This window comes from Sminthopsis crassicaudata, chromosome 1 (genome assembly GCF_048593235.1).
Source record: "Sminthopsis crassicaudata isolate SCR6 chromosome 1, ASM4859323v1, whole genome shotgun sequence".
Classification (NCBI taxonomy): Eukaryota; Metazoa; Chordata; class Mammalia; order Dasyuromorphia; family Dasyuridae; genus Sminthopsis; species Sminthopsis crassicaudata.
Genome location: NC_133617.1, coordinates 385,904,943 through 385,925,811, shown reverse-complemented (window position 1 = coordinate 385,925,811; position 20,869 = coordinate 385,904,943). Strand labels below are relative to the sequence as shown.

Below are 20,869 nucleotides of genomic sequence, written 5' to 3'. Positions count from 1 at the left end.
CCTTGCCCAGAGCATTTATTGCCCAGTGCCTCTGGCTAATCAGATTCTTTGCTTCTGGTCTTTGTTCCTGCTGCACTCAAGATTTCTGGTGCCTTCAGTTTGTGGTCCTTACAGAGAATGGAAGCCCTTTGAAGACAGGAATTATCCTCCTCCCTTTACCTTTATCTTTCTCCTTCCCCTTTTCCCTTCCCCCTTTCCTTTCTCTTTTTTTTCCCTTCCCGGTTTTCTTCCCTTCCCTTTCCCTATCCTGCCCTTTTTCCTGGTATGTCCTGTCCCTGCTCTTGTTTTTTGCTTTCTTTCTTTCTTTCTTTTTTTTTTTTTTTTTTTTTTTGTTGTTGTTGTTTTGTTTTGTATCACAAGCTTATAATAAATAAGTGGTTGTTGAACTACAATTGAATTCTATTGCATAGACTCTGAGGCAAGTGGGATCTGGGGAGGGTCATTCCCTTGACTCTAAGACCTTATCTCAAATTCTATGAATAAAATGTTGTGCCATTGTGTAGAAGTGACAGTTCAGAGGAATCTAATCTGCTAGTTGTTGGTTGGTGATGACACAGATGTGTAGATCCTGAAAATAGACAGAATTATTGTTTATTGGAGAGTACAAAGTTTGGGTAGAGTAATATGCAAGTATAAAGTAAGTAATGCTGGGAGCCTGAATAGGCAGGGACTCAACATGAAAGTATTGGGGTATTTAGGCAAGAGCCAAAGGGAGAAATGTGTGTGTGTTGTGGAGGAACAAGAAGAGAAGTGTGGAGAGAATGCTAGAGAACTAAGAGACCATTTTATACAGTAATACCAATACTGTTTTAAGAATGACAAAGTCATTTTGACTATTATAAATACACAAATTAAAAATAAAGAACATATGAAGAGAGAGATGCTATCTGCATCTAGAGAAAGAACTAATAGATACACACACACACACACACACACACACACACACACACACACGCTATTTGTTTCTAATGGTAGCCATCTCTAAGATGAGGGGGTAGAGGAAAGAAAAAAAGAAAAAAAATTCACGATAATTTTATTGTATATTTGGAGGGAATTGCAAGTTTTATATGGCAGATTTGCAGTTTCATTGCAGTCATCTTTTTTTAATTATACTGTGTTATGGAAAGAATGTACTTTGAAATCAATGTAAATTGAAAATAAAATAAATTTAAAGATAAAAAGGATGCTAAAGGAAAACAGAATTTTGTCTGTTCTTTGTACTGTATCACCTATACTTTTGATCACCTTTATTCTTCATTTATTGATTTTCATAGCTGAAAGAGACCCAAATCTCTCTATTTAATAGATGACAAATTTGATGAAAAGGAAAAGTAAAATTACTTCTCACAGATTCCCTAGTTCCAATACCTTCCTTTCCTCCTGTCACACTGTCTTCTATATGAACTCATTTGCCTGATAATAATTAGAACCATGTTCCCCCCAATTCCTGCCACTTCCCTAAGCACTATCTAAGTCAAAAGGGACATAAAGGCAGCAGTCAATGTGTGTGTGTGTGTATTGAATCATAATTCCTATCACTAGCTGGCTAAGTTGTCAGTCAGAAGTCACCAGAACATTATGTCCCTGGTTGGTCTGATGCTAAATGACAGCTCAGGGACATTAGGGAAAGGGTCTCATTTTTTAATGTGCCCTATAATTCATTTGAGAGACCCATTAGTACAAATCTCTGCATGAGGCCCCCTCCTAGGTATTAGTTGTGATGGTCTTAGAGAAAGGGATGTGGATTTAGTGACACAGAGTTGATTGTAGTCATATGGTTTTTTTGAGCTCTCACCCAGGCTATGATGCTTTTATCTCCATAGGCCAGCTCTTCTAGATTACAAAGGGTAGTGAGGTGAGAAACTAGATATCTGAGAGACTGTTCTCTTATTACGACTTTCCCTCATTTGCTATTCTAAGTCTACAGCCTTTGGTTATTGCTTCTGTTGCTACAAGCTATGTCCTAATCCCCATCCCCGGCTAGCCTAACCTTCTGCACATTTGGATAGGCAGTCCTTCCCCTGGGGCTAGAGGAGGGTACCAGGCTCCTCATCAAAAAGAGAAAAGCAAGATACCCAGAAATAAAGAGGAGGGAAACAGCCTATTTGACACTGTAGCATCACTCCGACCCATCTTGTGAGAGTAAGAGCTGCCTAGCTGCTGATCAGTATTAGCATCCAAATAGCATTGGTCAAGTCATTTTACTTTGAGCCTCAGTGTCTGAAGGAGTTGTTTTAGTCAGTGGTTCTCAAAATATAGTTCAAGTATTCCTGGAGTACTTTTCAGGGGGTCTAAGAGACTAAAGCTATTTTCATAATAATATAAAACATTTTTCACCTCTTAAAATACTCTTACTTTTCCACCTACATGTCTGTGTGAGCTTGAATTTTCTTCGTAAACTTCAACCAGCACATTATATCCAACAGTTTGAATGCAGAAACAGATAGGAGAATCCTGTAGGCTTCTGTTAAGCCAGCCATTGGCAAAAATATGAAAAACAATGCTGCTTTTCTCATTAAATGTCTTTGTTTTGGAAAATATACTTATTTTTTCATAAAACCCTGTTATTTATGTTAACACATAAATATGTTATTTATATTGTTTATTACTGTTATTTTAAAAATATTTTAAATGTTTCAGTTTTCATTTCTAACATGGTAAGCATCAATAGACATAACCCACATAAATAAAAAGTTATTTGGGATTCTTGATAAATTTTTAAGAGTGAAAAGGAATGGCGTTAGCTAGACGGCCTTGGAGTCAAGAGGATTTGAGTTCAAAACTGATCTCATATACTTAACTCTTAACTCTGATTGTCTCACAAACAAACAAACAAACAAAAAAACAACCATCAAAAAAAAATAGTGAAAAGGGGTCCTGAGGCCAAAAGTTTGTAAATCACAGCATCACATGCTCTTCATGGTCTTTGATGAGTCTCTAAATGCTCTGATTCTGACATAACATTCACAGCTGCCTTTGCCTTTGAATTCATCTGTGGTCAGTTCTGCCTGTCTTCCTCCTTAATGACATTTGGGTGTGATGGCCATTAAAAGCATTTAGGAAATCTTGCCTCATTACATTAAACTCAGGTCAACAGCTGGATCTGCATTTATTGACACTCTGCATCGTCATGCTGCAATGAATCTATTTATTTCCAGTTATGTTTTTAGCTGGGACAAAAATAAAATAGGAGACATGCAGCAGTTGTATATAGGATGTCTTTTGAAGATGGAAGGAGAGAGAGGCAGAAAGTGAGTTTTTTTTCCTTTTGACTAAGTCTGAACTTTTTTGTTTAGTCATTTTTCAGATGTGTCTAATTTTTCGACCCCATTTGGGATTTTCTTGGTGGTTTCACATTTCCTTCTCCAGGTCAGTTTACAAATGAGGAAACTGAGGCAGAGTTATATGACTTGCCTAGGGTCACATAACTAGTAAGTGTCTGAGGCCAGATTTGAATTCAAGAAGATGAATCTTTCATGGTTCTACGAACTGAGCCATCTAGATTGTTCAAATCTCTCAACTTGCTTTAGCAGTTTAAAAAAAAAGCTGAATTTTTTCTGTTAAGAAACTTTTACAAAAACTTTGCCTGGCTGATGAGTAACACAGACTTCTTCACCTGGTCCTCCTCTGCTTTGACTCATTCCCTCCACCTGATTCCACATTACTCTACAAATAGTAGGCATTGTAGCACGCATTGACATGTTGAGTTATCAGTAGTACCTTCAGCCCAGGAACCGGTTAGTTTATCAGACAACTTTCTAAGGCTATAAGCTAAAAGGCAAGTACCAGTCTGCATTGGTGTAGGAAGTTCCCTCCCTGGAAGTTCCCTATGACAATCAAACTAAAATGGAGCTGTGTAAAAGATCTAAAGCAGTGAGAAATTGCAGTGGATAAGGCATTGGGCCAGGAGTCAAGAAAACTCTTCTTGAATTCAAATCAAACCTCAGACACTTAGTAGCTGTGTGACCCTGGGCAAGTCATTTAACCCTGTTTGTCCCATCCGTAAAATGATCTGGAGAAGGAAATGTGTATGATCCTGGGCAAGCCACTTACTAGTTCCTCATGAGCTGGAGAAGGACATGGCAAACCACTCCAGTATCTTTGCCAATAAAACCCCAATTTGAGGTTACAAAGAGTCAGATACAACTAAACAATGACTGGACAATAAAAACAGGTCTGTGTAGGTGAGTTATCTGCAAGCCCATCTGAATTCAAAGAGTAGAAGTTGTGGTGATGTTTTCCAGCCAGGTCTGAAATTTCATCAGTGGGTTAAGTGACTCAGCCATTGCCTGAGACCAGATTTGAACTTGGGAAATTGAGTCTTTTTGACTCCAGGACTAGCATTCTATGTACTGCTCCAGAAAGATCCTAACTCTGGAGCTACAAGGGCCATTTGGTCCAATGATCCCATTTCACAGCTGAGGAAACAAGCTCAGGGAAGTACATGACACAGGAATAAGTATTATCACCCCTTCTGCTGCATTGCCCAGCTTCACGAGAACATTAGTCCCTCTGACAAAGTCTAAACCCCTCCTTTTCCCCTACTCCTCCCTCTGTACTGCATGTTCCAGGTGCTTCTCGGTTTTTTTAACTCCTTCCCCTTTCTCCCCTCTCCTCCTCTTCTCCCACCTCCTCACTTTTGCGTTCTCACCTTTCTCAGGGCCGTCACATCTGCCTCCAGCATCTTCTAGAATTCCCTGTTGGAAACTCCATTAAGTATGCTGCTGACAGCCCAGAAGCTGTGAGCCCCCAAACCAGCACTTATAATTATCAGCCGTTATTTTCTCTCTATGTATGCTGTTCCCACCTACTCTCCCACCTTCTTACTGTATCATTTCTATTGTTGTTATTCCTGGGTTGTCAGAGAACAGCATGAACTAGTTGCTACAGAATCAAAGTGTATTGTGACCACCCTGCTCATAACCACAGCGGGTTTCAAAGGCAATGAGTTTTAACAGCTGTTATTGCACAAACACTCTGCTATTTGGAGAGGCTGTTGGAAGCAGGGAGGGAGGCTTCCAAATGGGGAAAGGGAAGGAGTGAACTTTCGATGCATGTTGGGTAAAGTTTTCATTTAGCCTCATTCTTCGACCCCTAGGTTGGAGATGGGTCTCATGCAAGTATATTCAAGAAATTCATTGGTTAAGAGGCAATCAACGGGAAAACAGGCAAGAGGATGGGATTTATAGAGCTTGTGATTGCAACAGGGGGTACCTTTGGGCTGATAATTCTTACTATATACTAGGACTCTCCTTGTGTAGCTTTGCTATAATTCAGTTCATTTTACGAAGGATTTGGTGATTCCTGAGATCTAGTCCCTGCCCTAATAGTTCAAATTTTGCTAGAAAGGTCAATCTAGTGGGAGAAAGCAGCATGTAATTATGTGCTAATATGGTGCATTCCAGTAATGAAATGTGAGATACAGCTAGTTAATGCTAGGTTTAGGAAAGGAAAGTCAACGTTAGCTGGAGTTAATAGGAAAGCTTCACAGGTGAGCTGATATTCAACCTAGGACTTGAAGCTCTGGTCGGATTTAGATAGAAGGAATTTGGAACGAAGAAGGCAGTGCAGAAGGGGAAAACAGCCTCAGCAAATAATAATTGACATGTGATGCTTACAAATGTGTAAAGCACTTTGTACACTATATTCCACAAACATTATCAAATTATCAACCTCATCTTATAAATGAGGAGCCTTCATTTCAGAGATGTGCTCATGATCAAACATTTAGCACAAGTCAGAGAGTGGATTCAAATCTAAGTCTTGTGGACTTGTCCAGAAGTCTAGCCACTGCACCAAACAGCCCTCCTACAGGTACAAATTAATCACAAAGGAAACACTTAATGATCATCTATTATGTGCAAGGCATTTTACAGTTGCTAAGGAAGATACTAAGACACACACACGCACAGTTCCTATCCTCAAGAACCTACAATCTAGTACAAGAGGTAAGATATATACAGCAGTTCTAGCCTAAGTGGATCCTAGAGTGTGGGACATTGTGAAAGTGGTATGATTTTAATCAAAAAGTCTGTAAGTAAAGTCAGAATCAAATATGTCACACCTCAAGATGAGAACGTTCAAACCTTATATCCTTTTGATTTGATGAATTGCCAAGTTACAATACATATATAGTATAGTATGGTATATAGTATTTAAAAAGAATAGAGACCAGCCTGTTTGAGGTAAGAATAATAAGAAATGAAGTTGAATGTAATATTTTAGGTTGGGTTTGGATCAACAATTAAACTGTACTTAACTTTTCCTCCTTAACCCCCACATCTCATTATGTACTTTAGAAATCTTGGCACTATTTTTATAGGGACATACTCTGTGTGTTTATCCTCCATTGCAAAGCAAATCTGTTTAAGATTGAAATCTTCTGTTTAAAACATTCTTTTAAAAACCCAAGTTGGTTGATGATCCCCTGTGTATTCACAATGATCTTTTGATTTGGTTTGATTTTTGATTTGAGAAAAAATTCTCAAAAGGAGATACAGTATGCTCACCTTTCCTTTATTTATCTTCAAAATTTCATTCTTGAGAGCTTCCTTCCCAAATTTCTGACACTCACCTCTTACCTCTTATGTAGAATTTTAGTTCAGGGAATGCTATTTATCTCTCCTTTTTTTAGGAATCTTTGAAATCTGTTTTCTTGAAATCTAAGGGGAATATGTGAAAAATCTTATTTAGCTTTCCTCTCCTGTCCCATGGATTCCAAGAAGGAGTTGCCTCTTCCCCCAAACTTCTGGCTCAGTAGCCTGTTCTTTCTTGTGGGTGAGAATCAAATATAGACCAATAGCTTCCTTTAATGATTCTTCAGTCTTTGGAAGAAGGAAATTATCATTAAAGCATTGGAAGAAATTTTTAGCTATTCTGCTTTTGGCAGAATGAGAATTCTTTTTTTTTGTTTTTTTTTTTTTATTTTATATATATATATATATATTTTATAATATTATCCCTTGTATTCATTTTTCCAATTTACCCCCCCTCCCTCTATTCCCTCCCCCCGACGACAGGCAATACCATACATTTTACATGTGTTACAATATAGTCTAGGTACAATACATGTGTGCGAATATCATTTTCTTGTTGCACAATAAACATTAGAATCCGAAGGTACATGCAACCTGGGCAGACAGATATTAGTGCTAACAATTTTCATTCCCCTCCCAGTGTTTCTTCTCTGGGTGCAGCTACCCCTGTCCATCATTGATCAACTGGAAGTGAGTTGGATCTTCTTTATGTTGAAGATTTCCACTCCATCAGAATACATCCTCATACAGTATTGTTGTTGAAGTGTACAGTGATCTTCTGGTTCTGCTCATTTCACTCAGCATCAGTTGATTTAAGTCTCTCCAGGCCTCTCTGTATTCCTCCTGCTGGTCATTTCTTACCGAGCAATAATAGAATGAGAATTCTAACAAATATCCAGATAATTGTGGCTCAGTGAATAGAATGCTGAACAGGGAGTTAAGAATGTGCAGTTTCTGTTTCAGGCCCTTATTAGCTGTGTGATCCTGGATAAGTCATTTAACTTTTCAAAGCTACCATTTCCTCAGCTGCTGAATAGAGATAACTTCAATAGGTTGTTATGGGGATAGTTGATAACATACAAAGTGCTTGTAAATCTTAAAGTACTATAACACAGGTTATTATTATATTTTAATTATAATATCATTCTCCTATGCAAGGCTAATTTGGGTTTTCAAAATTTCTCATTTTTTCTTTAGCAAGATTTCTACTTCTATACAAGATCCTTTCCCTAACTAACCCTGTAATCTGCACCCAAAAACTACCTTGGTTTTATTTTGATATCATATACAAATATGTATATCATATTTTATGTAGAAAAGCAGCATGTATACTGGATAAAGAGCAGAGTCTCAAAGCCAGTTAAGATGGTTCAAAACTCACCTCTGATAAAACCTGATTATATGATCTGAAGCAAATCATTTAACTTTTCAGTGCCCTAAACAACTCTCTAACACTATAAGCTGCAGAGAAGATATCACTTGCATCTGTGGATGGAGTTTCCTCTGGGAATTCTATGTACTAATGAAATCACAAATCCGTTCTATAGCCCTATATTTTGTGTGTACTTAAATATATGTGCATGTTGTCTCTCCTTAGTTAATAAACATTTATTAAGAATCTACTATGTGACAGAAACTGCTAAGTGCTAGGAGCTTATAATTTAATAGGGGAAAGACAAAAGGAAGCTGAAAAAGGTAGGGTGCTGGGAAAGGTGGGAGAAAGCCTTAGGGACATGACAGATATGAGATCTTTTAGGGCAAAGGCTGTTTAATTTTTGGTTTTGTATTTATAGAACCAGTTTGTAGCACAGTGTCAGGATTGATTCCTCTTTCTTTCTAGGTAGTCAGTAGTGTGTCCAGATGTCAACATTCATGTTTCTACTTCCAAGAATCTTTCTCTAAATGATATCCATACGCTTTCCTTCCCCTGTGTCCTGGATTTTCTTCCTTCAGAATAGCTCAATATTCTTTTATGATGTTCAACTGTGGAACAAACAGATGAGTATGGAATGTCAAGCAGTTGATTTGGAGCACTTTGATCCATTAGTAATAAGCCAGTGCTTCTCAATGCCTGTCACATAACAGGGAACTCTCTTTAAAAAAAAAAATTCTCAAAAGGGGATACTTACAGTACGTTTGACTAATGCATGCATTCTCACGAGGCAGTGTGGTGTACTAGATAGAGCCCTGACTGGATTGAATCAAGATGACTTGAGTTTGATTGCTGCCTCAAAGGCAGCTAGAGGGTATAGTGGAGAAAGCCCTGAACCTGGAGTCAGAAAGTCCTGAATTCCAATCCAACTTCAGATACAGACTGACTGTGTGACCCCTGGGCAAGTCACCAATCCCTGGTCCGCTTCAATTTCTGCAACTGTAATATGAAGACAATAATAACACTTATGTCCCCAGAATTGTGAACATCAAATGAGGTCGTATTTGTAAAGAGTTTAGCACAGTGTCTGGCACATAATAGGTGCTAAATAAATGCTTCCTCCCTCCCTCCCTTCCTTCTTTTCCTTCTTTCCCCCCCCTTCCTCTATCTCCCCCCCCCTTCCTCTCTCTTCCCCCCCCTTCCTCTCTCTCCCCCCCCTTCCTCCCTCTTTCCCCCCTTCCTCTTTCCCTCTCTCCCTCTCTCCCTTCCTTCCTTCTTTCCTTCCTTTCTTTCCTTCCTTCCTCCCTCCCTCCCTCCCTCCCTCCCTTCCTTCCTTCCTCCCTCCCTCCCTTCCTTCCTTCCTCCCTCCCTCCCTCTCTCCCTTTCTTCCTCCCTTCTTCCCTCCCTCCCTTTCTCCCTCCCTCCCTCCCTCCCTCCCTCCCTCCCTCCCTCCCTTCCTTCCTTCCTTCCTTCCTTCCTTCCTTCCTTCCTTCCTTCCTTCCTTCCTTCCATTCATTGTGTGATCTTAAATAAATCAATTAACCATTCTGGTCTTCAACTCCTTCCCTTATAAATTGAGGGGTTTGAATTCCGTGACTTCCAACGTCAGTTCAAACTCCAAATCCGGGTTCTATGATCTATGTATTTAAGATCGGATTAATCTGAATTTCCATGCTAACAAGAGAGACTCTCATGAAAGACCTCACCATCTGTTAGCCTGCTTTGTTATATGATGTACCATAAATTAGAAGATTATTTTCCTGTTTTCTTGCTTCTTGATTATTCTGGCTGCCAGGTTCCTTTTCCCTGTATGAGAAACCAAACCTGAAAAAGGGATGTGCGTATTTCTTGAGCCAGACCAGCCTTTTTTCTTTCTTTTAGTGATGGTTCTGTACCCAAGACTGCTGCCCATCAGCTTAGATGAGCTCAGCATCTTCTGTAGAAAGGAGTGCAGTGCTTGTGCAGCCATCTGCTGGGATGAAACAGCAACCCTGAGTCTCAGGAGCAGAGTCTTGAGTTGGGGAAGTGTCTCGGGTCCCTGGCTCCTGTGTCTTTTTCATTTGGAGTATTTCTAACATCCACTCAAGCTTGGCCTCATATTTACTGGAATTTTCAACCTTCTCTCCTCTTATCTCTACTACCCCTCCCTCTTTCTCCATTTTAGTGCAGAGGAAACAATAATTGGGCTTGAAATCAAGGTGCTGTTCAGTGGAGCAGGAAATTAGGACTGTAATTCTTTTTTTTTTTTTTTTTTTTTAATGCTCAAGGAATTATTAGAAATAGGAAAAGTCCTTTTCTTCAGAAGGAAGACTGTTGGTTTGCTAGAGCAATGATTGCTGATTGGGTCCTTTGGGACTAGGGGGTTCCTGGATGGATGTTGGATCTCAGTGTTAGGATGAGTCCTTGAAAGCCTTAGCATGATGACCCAGGACCCCTCCAGCTAGTAATTTCACCCTTGTCAAAGTGTTCTTCTCTCAGACTGTCAGAGAAAGTTGAGCTCCTTCCTGGGGAATATTTAGTCCCAGGCAGGATCAAGCATACCACCCAATATCCAGTGTAGGTCATGACCTCTATTATTAAGAGACCTTGTCTTATTATTTTTTGTGTGTGTCTAGGACTGAAAGAAAAATCCAACCAAAATCTCAACCATTACACAAGAGAAAATGTTAACAAGCTGTACTGGACAGAGAACATATCTGCCTTTGTTCCTAAAGGGAAAACTTTGGGGAAGAATCTTTTTTATATTCATTTTAATGATGTTTGTAAGAACAATAACAACAATAAAAACTTACATGTCATCCTATCAAGTTTGCAAAATGCTTTATGTACTTTATCTCATTTGAGCATTACAGCATAGGACATTTTGAGGAGAAAAGAACATTGAAAACCAATTAACTTTCCTTTTCCTAAGATGTGAAAATGATTTGGGTAATTCAAGATTATGGTTTTCTGGAACCAGGAAGGCTCTAATAACTTCCTTGCTATTCATGGTCGCTTTGCTCTTCATTGTTTGATCCATCCCAGACTTTTAGATCCTCCAAATTGAAAATAAACCTTGAAGTACAGGGTCATGTTCTCTCCTTACAAATAATGTATTCTGCATTTTAGCTAGATGGGCCTCCTTCATACTTTCTGGTTTCAACATTCCATCTCCTGCCTCATGTTCCATTTCTCATCCTTATACAAGTTGTATATTCGCTTTGTTTTGATTATACTCCCTCTACTCTTCTACCTCTTAGAATCCCTGGTTTCCTTCAAAGTTCAGTTCATATGCCACCTTTTATATAAGTCCAATCCTGTTTCTCAGTCACCAGAGGCTTCATTATCCCCCTCCCTAGTCCCCTGTATTTAGGAATAGAACTTGGAGCTAACCTATGATTTCATCGGAATACAATACTCCCTTGTGAGGAAATTTCCTCTACTAATGTAGTTCAGCATTTTCTCTGTACATGGGGGTCTTTAGGAATTGCCTAGAGCACTGAGGCATTGTGACCTGTCCCGGCTCCCTCAGGAAGTGTCAGAGCAGGGAAGGCTTGGAACCCAGGTATTGGCTCTGAGGCTATTCACTTTTCCAAGCTGCCTCCCACCACCTATATTTAATTAACATGAATCTTTTAAATTTACTTATCTCTATACATGTAAGTCCTATATATATGTATGTGTGTATATGTATACACACACATACACACACACATATTCCTATGTTCCCTCTACCCCCTTCAAATATAAGAATATCCAGGGCAGGAACTATATTGTTTTTGTCTTTGTATTGCCAATTCCAAACCTGTCCTGAAAGAGAAAGGCATTTAATTCACTCTGGTTAAATGAATGAATGAGAATTTAAGTTATATGATCATACCTGGAATTCATAATGCCTTTTTAAAAGATCCTTAGGGATCTGGAAAAGAGAAAATAAGGCCCCAGAAGACTGTATTGGGTCATTGGTTTGGCACCTTTCAGGCACTTTCCTTCCTAGAGCCAGAGAATTATAAATTTCGATTATGATGTCTGCTCAACCTGGCATCTGCTGGTTTTTAAAGGTGGGCAAGACAATTGTTTCATTTTGTTTTTTGCTAAGAATTGTTGGTATGATAACGTGCTTTTATGAAGGAGAATCCAGGCAAGGAAACTGCATGGGGAAACCCCTCTTTTCCTTCTTTGGAATTCTCCATTTCTTATTTTGGGATCTCCTACTGCTGTAATTTCCCTCCTGCCATTTTGTTTTCTTTCTCTCCCGTGTTCTTTAACTCTTGACATTTGGTGCTTTTTCTTCCTCATGCGAGGCTTTGCATGATCACAAAGGACCTTTGTGAGGAGGGGGGTCCCAGGCCTTTGGGCAGAATGTTAGCTCTGCTTTGGCACCAGCCAGTGGGGCTGCTTCCCTCTCCCAGAGGCTCTGTTGCTGGCCATTGCCTTCTTTCCGCTTAACAGCAAGCATTAAATCTGCTTTGAATCTGGGTCAAAGCCTACTGTTCCATTATCTCATCTGAGACTGGTCTGATTCTCCTTCTTCAGGAAGTATCCCCATTGCAAAGCCCTGAAATGACAAAGTTCTTTATGGAATTGAGTGCTCTGACATGTTGGTAGGTTCTTTCTCTCTTAAGTGGTTCCTTCTGTCCGGTCTCAACACTTTTTCAGTTCCATTCTTCAAATCCTGAGTCTGGGAGTTAGTTGACATTGTAATCATTTTCCATGAGCTTCACCCAGTATATTGGTGACCCAGAGTACTTGAAGTACTTGCCCTGGAAATTTCTGTTCATTTGGAAAAGCTTCAAGTACCAGCCACGATGATCACCATCCATTATCATTAATCATCATCCTATTTATATAGCATTGTAAGGTTTGCAAAGTGCTTTACATGCACTCTCATTTGGTACTTAGCAGCAACTTATGAGGTAAATACTATTATTTATTCTCAGTTTACAGATGAGGAAACTGAGGCTGAGATTAGTTAAGTGGCTCGCCGACGGTCACACAGCTGGGAAATATCTGGGAGCAAAATTTGAATTTCTCTCTCCAATAGTTCAGTGCCACTTAGATGTCTTAAAAGATGGATTGTCTGTTGTCTAAGGGTCATCTCAGCTAAATGTCTCTGTTTTTCTTGTGGTGGTTTTTTTCCCCATTTAAAAAAAAGTTTCTACCCATACATTTAATCTGTGTTAAGATTCCTTTTAGTATTGCTTTTGTTTACCTGATTGTGGTCAGTATGTGTACCATGTTGACTTTGATTACCTTCAGTTCATATAAGCTTCTCCAAGTTTTCATCCAAATTTCTCCTTGGTTGTCTTTTTTTTTTTTTTTTTTTTTTTTTTTTGGAATGGGATAACACAATTGGGGGGATAAGACTTGTTCAGGGTCACACAGTGTTAATTAGGTGCCTAAGCCTGGATTTGAACTCAGCTTCTCCTGATGGCAGTGTTGTTGCTCTATCCACTGTGCCATCTAGCTATGTTTAGGAGGTCCTTTAAATTTTGGAGGCTGTAATTTGGGTTAAAATTGGAGTACAAAATCTGACCTGGTTTTCGTCACTTTTGTTTCTTTTTCTCCTCCTCCTTTCTTTCTTTTCTCTCCCTAAAAATTGAGGGTAGGGAAACTATTCTTATGAAGAGAACAGACATGCAGAAGAGATGTAGAAAAGAGATTTGTATTCTAGGAGGGAGTAGGAGCCCTTCCCTCAGTGGGATTGTGGTCAGTGCTGGAGCGTCAGCCCTCTGACTCCAGGGCTTCCCTATAATCTCGATTGGTGGGATCTTATCTAAGTGGTCCTGCCCCTTGCAAAAGACACTGGAAAGGGGCCAATGAGGGATAGGCCAAAGTTTTGAAAGAGTCCCTTTGAATGGCAGTTCCATGTTTAGAATGCTCTGATCAGAAACATTTTAGTGTTTCTGAAATATATTTCCTCTACCTCTCTGTCTCCCAATTCTTTGCTATCTCATGTCTGACCTGATTGAACAAAGTGAAGTTCCTTTTTCCAGTCACCACTTTTTGCTATTTATTTGTTCCTTGATATTTAAAAATAAAAATAATCAATTTTGATCATATTTGGTAAATTACTAAAAAGTATGTTTGTAGGTCACTTGGCCATCTTGAAACAAAATGGCAAGTGCTAAAATTTTTCCAGTGTTTTTATCTTTTATCATTTTTATTCATAGTACTACAGATATAATTATGGTTTTAATTATCTAATATAATATATTCTATATGAACATAATTATAATTTATATTTAGCTTATGGAAAGATATTATAGAACTGCATGACTGTACTAAGTGCTAAAATTTTTTCAGTGGTTTTATCTATCATATTTATTCATGCTACTATGGATATGAGTATAATTATAAGATTATAATTACCTAACATATGTATTCTATATGAATATAATTATAATTTATGTTTGGCTTGTGGAAAGATTTTATAGAATTGCATGATTGTAGGTGAACTAGTACAGCATTGGATTTTGTCCCTACCTTCTAACTCTAACTCTCTGGATGCAATGCTCACCTCTAACCCTCACCTGTGTGATGCTGAACTAGTTACTATCTCTCTGAGCCACATTTTCTTCATTTGTAAATGAACAGATTGAATAGATAGCCTCTAAATCTATGATTTATTGATCCCACATGCTTAAAATGGTCCTGTCTTAGAAATGCAGACAGTTGACATCCAGAGCTTTTCCAAAAGGAAATGGCAAAGCACTCCAGCCAACAAACCCCCAAAGTGGGTCATCAAGATTCAGACCTGATTGAAGTGATTGAACAACAAAACACCCATAACAAAATTTTATGTTTTCTTCCTCTACACCCAGGACAAATAGCATCAAACACATTTTCAAATGCTGTAGGGGAGGCTCCAAAGATGAGTAGCTGTTAGAATAGAACTTACCCAGTCATTGTCAGAGCACAGCTTTCCTTATTGAGCCTCCTTCTGCAGTTGTTAGGCTGGGCCTTCTGGAATAATGGAGTCAGCATTCATTTTGAGCCCAATGAAGTGTATCTCAGGCCAGGAAAACAGATCCTAATTTCCAGAATATCAAATGTACTTGGTCATCCCTATGCATAAGAGTTATGAGACTCTGGGGTGTTGTGTATTCAGAGCCAGCAGCAGAACCTCACACCTGAGTTCCAACCCTGTCTCTGACATCATTGGCTTATGTGACCCTGGGCAATTTATCACTTACCTTCTTGATACTCCAACCATTTCTTTATAACTATAAATTACGGAACAATTGCTGGTATACTTTGGTAGAAGGATTAAAAAAAAAAAATATATATATATATACCTGGGGAATCCCTACCTACACAATGAAATCACAGATTTAAATGGGGGGGGGAGGGAGTCTTAATTCTCAATTCACATATCCTCTTGTTAAAGAAGTATTTTCAAAAAGACCATGTCAGGCATAATGTCAAACTTTCCTGGACAGTACTGGAAAGGAGGGATTGCAATAGCATAAGGCCACAATTTATTCAGAAAACCCAGGATAAAACATGGCTGTGATGTTTCATCTTATGGGAAATGAACAAACAACCTAGGGATCTGAATTGGGATGCCAGGGTTCTGGGACATTCTGGTACTTTTTAAATTACAAAAGTAATGTTTTTCAATTAGGAATTGTAATTTGGAGCACTGATATAAGGGGAAAAAACCCCCAGCAGATTAGTGATCTTAAGCTGCATTACCTCTGAGGTAAAAATAGAAAAAAAATCAATAGGTTGCTAATTAAAAAAAAAAAAGAAAAAATTCTGCTTGGTTTCTCCTAAACTGGGTACTTGTCTCTTATATTTTTAATCCCTGTCTCCTGACACTTTAAAGCTTTGTTGTGTTCTGAGTCTTTGCAGGGTTGGAAGAAGTCAATTAATTTTTAATGTCAGATGCAGAGTTTGTTAAATGCCAAAGTAAGGTTTTAAAGCTGACTGAGTTCTGGGGCAGGAGCTGTGCCCCAGGAAGGCACCTTCCTGAGGGCCTCAAGCTTTGGAAAAAGAGTTTTTGTTTTGCCTAGCTAATCAATAATATTTTGTTTTCAGTTGCTGTTGCTGCTACTAAAAACCTTTAAATTAAATGCTGGCACAACATAAGGGCCTGAATTGGGCTTTTATTGTTTTTTTTCAGGAGCTCAATTAAAAGTCCCTGATGAGATTGGAAGTCAAGTTTGATTCTTGAAGCATCCAGACCTATTGGGTCTACATCACATCTGTCCTTATTGGTCCTTTTGACATGGCTTAAAGGCTCTGACCAGCTGATGAAAATTCTCCTCCTCTGAAAAAACAAAAAAAAAAAAAAGCACGTCAGTGAGAATCTTAGTCAATTCTTGTGCATAGAGGAGAGCCAGAAAAGTAGGTCACGTTTGGAGCCTGCTGTGTCTTGTTGGAAAAAAATAAAAAGGTCAGATGATATTCTTTTTATTGCAGTTTCTGAGGCCAGACAGTTTTTAGGAGATAGTATGAAGCTCTGGTATTTATTTGATGCCCTCCCCATTTCCCCTAGAATTTTTATCCAAGCTGCTTCAGGGCAGGAGCCATTTTGCTTGCCTATATTTGTATTACTCTCTCTTAATACAGTACCGAATTATAATATAGGCAAGTGATTAATAAATGCCCATCCACTCACTTTATTATCCACCTATCTAGATATCCACCTTCTTTCTATCATCAAGAAATCTATTTATCAATCATCTGTCCATCTATCTCTATGCATTCATCCATTTATCTGTCATTGGAACTAGAACTGCAGGGGTTCCTAAATAACATCTGATTTGACTTTTCTTTTTACTGAGGAAACTGAGGCTCACAGTGACAAAGTATTTTGCTCAAAGTTACACAGTCGCAGAGCTGGGATTTGAAGCCACAGTCTTGGGTTCCATTTCCAGCCTTTTCCATTACACAGGCTGTCACAAAAGTCTTGGTGCAGTTTTATACTGTTAGAGCTTAAAACTGCCCTATGACTTTTGGAACACCCCGTACTTTGCTACCTCATTTTAAATGTGTCCTGTGGGAAGAGGCCCTATGGTACAGCAAACCCAGCAAGATTTGGCTTCCTGTGTTCCAAGGGTTTGCTCATATTTACCTGAATACGTGATTTGCGTTCAGTTTGGAGTTCCTTGGGATCTTAGAAAATACATTCCCTATCATTTTAAAAGAAAAAGAAAAAGAAATCAGTTTATTTCCAGCAGCAATATCCCCCATTTAAACTGTGGGTTGTCCCTACTCACAAGTATACTTGGGAGGTCAATTCATTGAAGAGAGATTAATTTTTGCTCTTGGATCACAGTTGGACAGAGAAGGTCAGGCTATAGATTCTTGTAGGCTTTTGAACCCGAGTCCTTAGAACTGTTGGATTCTTTGACCCATCCTGGATCCCTTGGGGGTGCTGCCAATATAAATTACCTTTCTATTGTGACCGACCTGAAACTGGGTGGCTTCAGCAGAACCTACACCATGATTTGAAAGGGTGCTGAAAGTACTACTTGTTCCCACCCTTACCCACATCCCTTCCATGTTATCATGGCAATTAAAATTTCCATTCTGCTTCTAAGTGTGCTTCTAGAAGACAATTAAAATGCAAATTTTTGTGTTGTTGTTGGGGAGGTAATACTTTAGTTCATTAACACTCACTAATAAGTTTCCTAATCTTGGGCTCTGTTTTATAGGAGCTAAAGTTTGTTTACAACCGGACAAGTGAAAAGAGCAAATCTGGTTGGGGTATGGGGTAGTATCTTCTGCTTTTATTCCCCTTGTGGTACAGTGGGGATGCTGGTGTAGGTTTGTGGATTTTCTTTTTTTTCTTTTTTTCTTTTTTTTTTTTTGGAGAGGGGTGGGGGGAAAAGAGGCAGACAAGTAGCTCATATACTTAAAGAGTAACAACAATCAAAGTAACTTCAATGACATTGGGAGTTGCTGACTCAGTCAATAGCTTTTAAATAGCACTGACTCAGAATTTTAAAAATCAATTGCATAAGTACAAGATAGGGAAAACCATTGGGAATGGTTACTGTGAAGATGATCTGAAGCTTTCAGTTAATCACAAGTCTATATGATCCAAGAATGTTTGTTCTGTGCTGCCTAAAATTGCTAACCAGCCCCACCAACCAACAAGTGACTTCCTCTACAGTTGGGTTATCATTCTTGTACCTCCTTGCCATCCATCTCTTGGTCTTTTGAAATCCTTTTTCCTGCTTTTTCTCTCTACAATCATCCCTATCCAGTTCAGCATTACATAGATTCTACTTAATCTCTATTCTCCTTTGCACTCTGGTTCCCTAAATTGTTAACAGATTCCTCTTCATCCTTGATTCCTTCTCATAGTCTATCAATGAAAGCTAGCTTCCTCCTAAAGATATCCTAGCCCTATTGCTCCTTCTCTCTCTGACACACAGTCCCAAGAAGAGGAACTGGCACACTGTATCATTTACAACCATGGCTATTACTCCCCTTCATGTATTATCTTCCTCTATTAGGATGTAAGCTTTTTGAGGGCAGGGATTATCTCTGCTTTTATGTTTGTATCTCCAGTGCTTAGCATTGTGCTTGACAAATATTAAGTGCTTAAGGAATATTTTTAAATTCAGTAATTCATATTGTTTGCTCCTCACTGCCACTTTCATATACCATCTCTCTACTTTAAAAGTTTATTTTATTCTCTCCAGATCCTTATTGTTGTCATTTACAGACCTATCAACGACCTTCCTTCTGCCCCCAGTAGTTTCCAAGTTATAGGCTTCTTTTTTACCATCAAAGTAATAGTGTTATTCCCCTATTCAAAACAACAACAACAACAAAAACAAAACAAAACAAAACAAAACAAAACAAAACAAAACAAAACAAACAAACAAACAAAAAAACCCTTAATGGCTCCCTATTACCTGAGGATAAAATAAACTCGTTTCGATTCACCATGGCATTTAGAGAACTTTACAGTTTGGCTTTTTCCTCTATATACTCATTTCCCATTGTTCCCTTTCTTGCACTGTCTGTCCAGATGCTTGTTGAACAGATATCTACCTGTTCCTCATTTGACCTTAGCCGGCCAGAGTGCTTAATGGCTCTTCCTCAAATACGCCATGTCCTCTCTTCTGTCTCTTCTCTTTGCACAGGTTGTCCCTCCATTTGGAATGTATCCCTCCTCCTTGCCACCATTTAGAATCCCTCCCAGCTTCTTCCAAGGCTTAGGACTATCTCCTCCCACAGCTGGATTTCCTCACTGGCATCAGTGTTTGCTCTCCCCCAAATTTACTTTGTATTTACTTATCTCCCTATGTGCTAAATCATCACCGCCATTAAAAGATAATCCTCTAGAGATTAGGACTGTCTTATTTTGGTTCTTTCTCCCTAGCTCCTAGCATATAATAGATGCGAATTAACTGTTTGTTGAATTATTCACAAGGTCTGGTTCATCTCTTTATAGCAGCTGATCCACAGCAAGTCGTTCTGGCTTCATTGAAAGGAAGCTTCATTCTTTTCTTCTCTTCTGATCCGTGCTGACTTATCCCTCCTATAGACTGTGATGTGGACAGCACCTCTGTTCTCTGTCTTTCATTCCCAAGAAGCAAGTTCTCCCAGTCCCCTGCTTTTGGACCACCCCCACCCCACCAAGCTGGAGGGAGCAACTTAGAATTCCTTCGTACTATGAGGAACACAAAGGGAGAAGACATTAGGTTCTCACGAATCAGAACTCCAGTCAGTGCTCTACCCCGCTCCAAAACCAACACAAAAATAGCTGTAGATAGTTGCAATGTATTCAGCGCCTTCTCCCTCTTTGTCTCCAGTTTTCTAAGGCATTCAGACTAAATCTTGTTCTTGCAAGTCAAAATTGTTACCTTTAGTGGGTTCAGGTTCAAGGCTCAGTGCCCAGGAGGTGAAATAATAAAAGCAACCTGCTAGATTATCTTCCTCTGCTCTTTATGTTGTGAATGCTCTTTGTGCCCTGGGGGAATTTGTGGGGGGACAAAACAAACCCCTTTTTATTAGGTGGTGATAATAGAAAAATGTAGCTGCAAATGACAAAGTAATGTGGTCAAGCAAAGGACAGTGGAGGACTGGAACTGATTCTCTAGCCAATCATCCAAGGATGGATTTGGTTTAATAGAAGCAATTTTCTTCTTGCAATGCCTTCTCGTTGGCCCAGTCAGCTCAGTTCCACGGTTGTCACTCACAACCCAAGGGCTTGCTAAGCAGCTGATGCAGACTCAGCTCTGCTTCTGTCTGTTCCACAAGAGGGAAAGTGCAACCGTTTGGACCGAATAGAGATTCCTAATCAGATCCACGTTTTCTTAGTTGAGTGGGATCTGCCAAGAGAGGGGGGAGAGGGAGCCCGGATTACTAGGGCCACACAATAGAACTGGCTGGGGAGACTCAGCTCCCACTATATTAGTTTGAGTAATATCGTGGCCTTAACTAGCTGGTAAATCATCAATGCACTAGAGGTAAAGTCTACGCTATTTGGAAAAAAGTAGCTCATTTGCCACTAGTCTCAGCTGAAAGTATAATTTTAATTACCTGGCAGGAGGCTAAGCTGTGGGAAGTCTGATGATATCTTGGCACTTCATTGTCCCTTCTCGGGGTGGGAGGGAGGATTGCACAAGAGCTAGGGCTCTCACCCAGCAGGCAAGAGGGACCTCCCAATTATTCCTCAGACAGTGGCATTTGGAATCAACATGAGCAGGGAAGGGCAGGAAATCTAGTTATGTACCTGGCAAAGGGGCAAAATCTTAATAGCCAGATTGACTTAGTGGGTGTGAGTGGGATAAGGACCAAGGGAAAGCAGGGAGTGTTATATCCAGTGTGAATTAGTAAGATTCCAGAATTCATTCAGGTGTTAAACCCATCCCTAAACCCTCTGGCTACAAGACCATCAGGCAGGCTCCCCCACTGAGAGCCCAGGAAGATAGGAAACCGCATCTCATCAGGTTCTAACAATGTTCAAGGCACTAAGTGCTGAAATGCAAAAATAAAACTAGATATTGTTCTT

The 20,869-nt window shown here is 39.4% G+C and overlaps 1 protein-coding gene across 9 annotated transcripts in view; it reads left to right on the top strand.

Moving 5' to 3' along the window:
• Positions 1-20,869, top strand: part of PDZD2 (PDZ domain containing 2) — a 499,259-nt gene that overhangs the window by 113,749 nt on the left and 364,641 nt on the right. The window lies entirely within an intron of this gene.